A 5,280-nucleotide genomic window follows, 5' to 3' on the forward strand; every position below is an offset into this window, starting at 1 on the left:
TGTTTTGCAATGCAAATGATGTATAATTCTTTTGTTGAACTATTTTACATGTTGTGCCATTTTCAAAATAATGCAGGTATTGAGGTCCCATAAGAATAAAGTTTTGTTTATTCAATTTTCATATAATGGGAAATTCTTGACCTCAACATCAGGAGATTATATTGCCATTATATGGAAGGTAATCAATATATGTACATATATACTTTGAATTTATGAATCAAATGTTTTGAATAGGAGTGAAACATTACCATGGTCACATATAAATGATATAAGGAAATATCCAATGTAACTAGTACTACTGGATTATCAAATGCAAATTGGGTAAGATAGTTTCACATCTATGGTTATGGTTGTGTCCGTGTTAGTGTTGCTTTGATTTTTGACTTGGTAAGATAGATTGACTAAGAGATGGTTATGATTCGATATAAACATTATGATATGCCAATATATGTTTTCTGAAGTATACTAGGAAAAGTAATGAATATCATTGATCATTGAAAATTTTCATTTTTTGACTCGTCTTCACTTCGATCATTGAATACAGGTTCCCAACTAAGGTAATTTGATAGTGGAACATGCTCTGCGCGGCCATGAAAACCCTGTTTCTTTTCTCTCTAGAGTCTTGACAAATCCATGATAACTACGAAATAGACCTATACATGGATTGTTGCTTGTCATATCAACTACGATTCATCGTCATCAATTCATGTCATGTCAAGCTTCGTCGTTGCTAATCGAAGAGCATGTTTCATTCAAGTTACTGATACTAACTAGTTGAAACAATCTTCTAATGATATTCATGTGAAATGAAGCAGTTTTGGAAAATATCATTTTCTTAGTTTTTATTTTTCTCATTTTTCTACTTCTATTGTATTAATGGAATTTCAAATTTGAGGATGGTTATATTATATAGATCTAATCAGTCTTTTAAGAGATTGATAAAGTCATTTTGTATAGATCAAATGAGTCCTAGGAGATTGTTTGATAAAAAAAAAATTTAGTTTGTCATATATTTTTATGCAATTTGATTGTGACTGAATGAGATTTGTAGAATAGGATTTGTTATATATCATTGTTTTATTTCATATCATTCATGAGGAATAAACAACAAAAAGAGCAAAAAAATGAAATGGTGATATATAACAAACCCTATTATAAATTATGTAAAACATGATTTAGGTCTATGCTTTAAAATTAAAGAAAGAAGAAAAGATGAATGAACAAAAAAGAAAAAGAAAGGAGAAGAACAGAAAAGACAACCATAAAAAAGAAAAAAAAGGGAATCATTTGCAATGCTCATAACAAGCTTCAAGGTCTATGCTGAAAAAAAATAGAAAAGTGGATTGTTTCAAAGGACAACATAGCGTTTCATTCAATCAAGAACATTCCATTCAACTAAGATGCTCAAACCATTTCATTCAATCAAAATTGCTAAATCATTTCATTCAACTAAGATACACAAGCGGTTTCATTCAATCAACCAGTATATCATTTTATTCAACCAATATTGTCATTTCAAATATTAATCTATAACATTCATATTAATTTAAATACATTCATTTTGATCCAATTTCATTGCGAGCAATCAAGTCACTATTCATGCCAACCAAAGGAGCCACTTTAGTAGTCTAACCAAATTTGTTCCTTCAATTTAATTCTCTCACTTTAATGTTTCCTCATCCTTGTGTTTTCTTTCATCTCTGTCAAAATCTTTGGCCTTTGCTTTTATCTTTCTATCTTCATCCTTACCTCTCTCATTTTTCCCTTTCTACATCCAAAATCTGTAAAAGACAAAATAAAAGCATCAATAAAAGTTCAGATTTTTTAATATTGCCAGTAGCAGCCTATGAAGCATGGACACGGCAAAATGGAAGCCGTGGCGGTGTCAGATACGGGGACACGGGGACATGGCAGGGACACGTACGGGACACGACATCTGGCGTGTCCCCTTATTTAATTAATTTTTTTGTGAAGGACACGGCGGGGACACGCGTGTCCAAATCTGGACACGCCATGGGACATGGGAGAAGAGTAAACGAAAGAGAAAAGGACTACAAACCTGGTCGGCGACTTCTCAGCCTTCGATCTCGAGCCAATCGACCTCCATCCAGTCCCTTTCGACGATCCAGTCCACTTCAACTCAGAGCTTTCTCTCTCGCCTTCTCTCTCTCTCCCTTGCGATCGCTTCTGTCTCCCTCTCTCCCTTGCGATCGCTTCTGTCTCCCTCTCTCTCGCTGATCGCGATCGCGATCGCTTGTCTCCCTCTCTCTCGCTGATCGCGATGTCTCCCTCTTTGTCTCTTGTCTCCCTGTCTTTATCCCTGAATCAGGAGTATAATATATGTAACTATTATTATAATAACTATTATTATATATTATAGCTTATATATTATAATAGTTATATATTATATAATTTATATAATAACTATTATAATTATATATTATATTAAGATAATATGTAATACATATTATAAGATAATATATACTTATTATTAAATAAACACATATATGTAAAATAAAATAAAAAAATTAATTGGAACACATTATTTAAAAAATATAATAAATAAATAAAATAATTAATGTGTATTAAAATAAAAATATTTATAAAAAAATTAAAAAATTTGCCGTGTCCCCTGCCGTGTCCGTGTCCCCATTTTTTAGAAACTGCTGTGTCCCGTGTCCGTGTCCGTATCCGTATGCGTGTCCGTGTCCGTGTCCGTGTCCGTGTCCGTGCTTCATAGGTAGCAGCTGCATTACAGAAGTAGAACACACACTAGCACACACTAGCAGCTGGGAAAACACCACTAGTAATAATAAAAAAATTATCTACCAACTCATTCCCCTATCCACAAGATCACAAATTTCATACTACCACAAACAAAAGCAGCCCCAGGAAGGGCGAGAGACTTTAAAAAGATCATAAGAATAAGTGGTATGCAAGGAGCATCTTTCAATAATTTCCTACAAGAAGTCAAAACTCGTCTGAATTACTAATCTACATTTGATGTTTGAATTAATGCTACAACACATGAAGAGTAAAGTCTACAAAAATGCTAGAGAGAGAGGGGGGGGGGGGGATATCACTAAAAATGAGAATAATCCAGGAGAATTTCAACATGATACTGTCCCCAAGTAAAATTCCAACAATGATGCCAATAACAGCACAAATCACACACAACAATAGGTGCAAGTTATAAATTGTTAAACCTATAAGGTCCAGAAATGAAACAAAATTAGTGTATAATACACCTAAACCATTCGCAAGCACCTATAAAATCTACTCTTCCCCAAAATGCCAAATGCTATCCTTCACAATGTTCACTAAAATAAGAAGGCATCCAAGATAAGGACTCTGGTATTTATTCACCCAAATTAAGCTGTAGAGACAAGTAAATATCTTCTTCTCCAAACTCCTCTTCCAAACAAGTAAACCAAACCCACCCATGATTGGGAAGAGATCAAAGGCCCCACTTTAATCATACACCCCATGCTCTCTATCGAATTCCATACTTGTACAAATGCAAAACAAAATGCAGCAGTCCAGTCCAACCCCAAACCAATAAAGTCAGTTATCATCAAGATCATTAGCATTAATAACAAAAACAAAAAAGAACCAACCAGTCATAAATAAAAAATAAAAAATAAAAAAATACATATGCTCTCATTGAATTCCATGAACTCTCTCAAGAATTGCACATTCATAAATAACTTCATCCCTCTATCTTCAAAGCCTCTTGAAAAGAAATGCTACCATAATTGCTAGAAAACAAAAAAACCAACACTGGTCCCACAAACAAATTGAGAGCTGTTTATCAAGGATTTCATTTGGGTATCTTCAGAAATGCATGAATTGAAAAAAATTAACAGTAAAAAAGGTCAAAGATCAAGTGGGCTCACCAATGGAGCTTGAACTTGAAAACCCCTCTGTGCATTTGGCGAACGTTCGACAGTTTGGTCCATCTCTCACATGTACAGTTTCATACACGAATTTCTAGGTAACCTAGGATCAAAATCAAAGCTAAGTTTGCTTCATAGACACAGATTGAGAGCTCTATAGGCTTCAATCTTCATATCTAATCCACATAGAAATTAAAGAACCCCCAAAGTTGAATACCTAAATAAGAACTTTTTGTTGTTGTCCCTCTTTTATCTCTGTGAATGCAAACAAGAAAACAAATAGAGGTTGAGAATCCATTACCGTTGCATCGCCTTGCCTTCATCTCCCTCTTTTTCATTTCATCTTTCTGTTCTTGCTCTGTCAGGTGGGTTAGGGTTTTCAGCCTGCCTCGGAGAGAGAAGACAACGGGGAAAAGAAAAGAAGAAAAAGAAAAAGAAAAAAAAAATTGACCAAAACAACGTCTCGGCACCACAGCAGGAATAATTACAAGAAACACGGTAGAGAATCCGAACTCAGAAGTAACGAGGGTATTTTGATTATTTTGATTGAGCTTGTCTTTTTGCTCAAAATATACGAGCACAAAAATATACGAGCACTTGAACCTTTGACTAAGAAAAATTCAAATTTAGATTTATCAACTGAATGCCTTTAAAGTAATGAATTGTCTATTCTCAAAATTAATATTCTCAAAAAGTTATAAGATAAATAATCAAAAATGTTAGAGGTCCCAAAAATTCTACCAAAAATTTTACCAAATGTCTCGGGTGTGGGACTCATTGGTAAAACTTTTGATAAAATATTTGAGACCTCTAACATTACTCTAAATAATTTAAATTATAAGTGATGATAGAGAGCACTAGAGTTGGAGCTCTAATGCCAACTCTAGTGATGTGGCAATATATTAAAAAAAAAAAAAAAAAAAAAAAAAAGCAACATCACAAACCAAAACATCAAATCATAAGGTGGGACCGAAATGTGTAAATTTGGCCTGGGCTGACCCATGTCGGGTCTCGCGAGCTCTTGCCAAAATTTAGGCCAGACCAACCCACGTGCCAAAGATTTAGGCCCAGGCCCAGGGGGTATTCAGGCCTTAGGCAAGACTGATGGGCCTGGGCCTAGGCCTAAGCTCGGGCTTGGGCGGGCCTGAACAATTTTTTATTTTTTATTTTTTCTATCAAAATTTTATTATTTTTCACTAAAAAAACACTGGGCCTCGAGCCAAGCCTTGCGTGGGCTTTAAGTGGGTCGATGGGCCGGGCTTCAAAATAATGGCTCAAGCCTAACCTAGGATCTCGAGTTGGGCTTGAGGCTCGGGCTCAGGCTCAAGCCCAGGCCCAAACGAGCCTAAACGGGCCGGGCCCATATCGGACCGCTGGTCATTTT

The 5,280-nt window shown here is 35.2% G+C and overlaps 2 long non-coding RNA genes across 3 annotated transcripts; one reads left to right on the plus strand and one right to left on the minus strand.

The window, feature by feature from the left end:
- Positions 1-1,466: 1,466 nt before the first annotated feature.
- Positions 1,467-4,396, minus strand: LOC145790476 (uncharacterized). Of its 2 annotated transcripts, none has more exons than XR_014329216.1 (3): positions 4,114-4,396; positions 3,897-3,999; positions 1,467-1,781 (listed from the first exon to the last, which is right to left on the minus strand). It is a non-coding gene; the product is annotated as an uncharacterized LOC145790476 (long non-coding RNA). The 2 variants fall into 2 exon arrangements; XR_014329217.1 differs by having other exon boundaries at positions 4,198-4,353.
- Positions 1,701-3,649, plus strand: LOC145790477 (uncharacterized). Its single transcript, XR_014329218.1, has 2 exons — positions 1,701-1,836; positions 2,741-3,649. It is a non-coding gene; the product is annotated as an uncharacterized LOC145790477 (long non-coding RNA).
- Positions 4,397-5,280: the final 884 nt, after the last annotated feature.

The sequence above is a fragment of the Camellia sinensis genome, chromosome 5, assembly GCF_055761805.1.
Source record: "Camellia sinensis isolate YWXY chromosome 5, ASM5576180v1, whole genome shotgun sequence".
Lineage (NCBI taxonomy): Eukaryota > Viridiplantae > Streptophyta > Magnoliopsida > Ericales > Theaceae > Camellia > Camellia sinensis.